Genomic DNA, 2152 nt, shown 5'->3' with positions numbered 1-2152 from the left:
CACTTGCCCAAAGATCCCAAAGCACCTTCCAAGGGTGATCTCATGTTCTAACAGGTGTTTATTTCAAAATGTTCATCCCTATGATGGCGATGACTCTCTTTTGCATGAATGTCACTTTGATTTTTTCACATAACCTATCTCATGGTAAGAACATCATATTGGAAACCAAGAGCTCAACTACTAATTAGATATGGAAACCCCTTTCCACCAACACACAGGGCTGTGACATTTAACAATGAGGAAGAATGACCCCTCCAATTCCAACCTTTGAAAGAAGAATAGGTAATGTGGGGCCCAGACATATTTCACACGTATTATCGTGTGCGTGTGTGTGTGCGCGTATCTCCTAGTGCTAGTGTTGATGCAGTCTTCAGGACTTCCATTTCCTTATCTATGAGATGGAGATAACACCTGCTTTACAAAGTTCTTATGATTTTGTGGTATTGCCTGGCACATAATAGATAGTAAGTGTTTGTTGATAAATACATGGATGGATGAACAAATGTAGTCTTTCTGGGCTTGCTTCCTTAAACTTGTCATGGTTAATTTACAAAGCAATTTGTAGGATTAAATAACATCAAGTGTTCTCAAGATGCTTTTGACACCTGAAACTAATGTAATGTTGTATGTCAGTTATACCTCAATAAGAATAAAATGGTTTTGAAAACTAAAAATATATAGATTATTATTCATGAGACTACTAGAATAGGTTTCCAGGTATATCAAAACCTCATGAATGGACTTCCCTGGTGGCACAGTGGTTAAGAATCTGCCTGCAAATGCAGGGGACACGGGTTCGAGCCCTGGTCCGGAAGATTCCACATGCCATGGAGCAACTAAGCCCGTATGCCACAACTTCTGAGCCTGTGCTCTAGAGCCCGGGTGCCACAACTACTGAAGCCCGTGTCCCGAGAGCCTGTGCTCCACAACAAGAGAAGCCACCGCGATGAGAAGCCCACGCACCACAATGAAGAGTAGGCCCCGCTCGCTGCAACTAGAGAAAGTCCATGCACAGCAACGAAGACCCAACGCAGCCAAAAATTAATTAATTAATTTTTTAAAAAACCAACCTCATGAGTGTATTTCTCTTCTTATTTGCAGTGGGCACTAGACAAATTCCCAGTAGTTATCAGAGAAGAGCTCTGCCCCTCTTGGTTCTTTCTACAACTTGGTTTCTATGTACCACTCTCCTCTCATTAAAATTATTGATCATGAGTGCTTAAGGTTGGAGAGTCTCAGAGCTTGATCAGATAGATAGCATATGGGTGAAGAGTAGCAGTCCTGGAGTCAAATTGCCTGAAATTGTGCCCTGATTGCATCATTTACTAAGGAACTTAACCCTACTATGTCTTAGTTCATCCATAAAGGGGAGTCACTAGTAGGATCCATTTCATAGGGCTGCCATGAAGGTTGAATAAGATAATATATGTAAAACATTTAGAGAAATGCCTTGCACATGGGAAAAACTCAATCAATGTTACCTGTAACCATTGTTGGTGCTATAATTATTAAGATCCCTTTGTTAATGGAGCTTGTCTAGTGCATGAGACAGACTATAGTGCAAAGCTGGAGAAATGACACAAGCACTAAATAGGTCACCAGTGGTATGCTATGGGTGCAGAGGCAGGAGACATCTTTATCCACCATCCTCATCACCTCCTCCATGGAATCTCTAGTTTGTCACTGTTCCAACATACACAGAGTTTTAAAATTATAATTAAAAATAATACCCCAGATTTCATCTGAGGAGCACAGAGCCTAATGTGTCTCATGATGGTCACACAATTCTTCCATTAAAGCAGTTCAGTTTGTGAAGCCATATCACACTGTTGGCTCAAACTGAGCTTTTGGTTAAGTAAGACCCCCAGAGCCTTTTTACACCAACTGCTGCCAAGTTACATGTTCTCCATCCTGTATTCTTATAATTCATTTTTGGACCTAAAAACAAGACCTTGCATTTATCCTTATTACATTTCATGTTGCTGGTTTTGGCTCAGCACTGCAGCACATCAAGATAATGAATCTTGATTCTGTCAACTATCTTATGTCTTATTTCTATCCCCTCCAGACTTGTGTCACTAGCACATTTGACCAGCATACCTACTACATCCTCATGCAAGACACTGATAAAAATGCCGACCAAAACAAGGCT

The sequence above is a fragment of the Delphinus delphis genome, chromosome 9 (assembly GCF_949987515.2).
Source record: "Delphinus delphis chromosome 9, mDelDel1.2, whole genome shotgun sequence".
Lineage (NCBI taxonomy): Eukaryota > Metazoa > Chordata > Mammalia > Artiodactyla > Delphinidae > Delphinus > Delphinus delphis.
Note: the sequence above shows the minus strand (reverse complement) of the source record.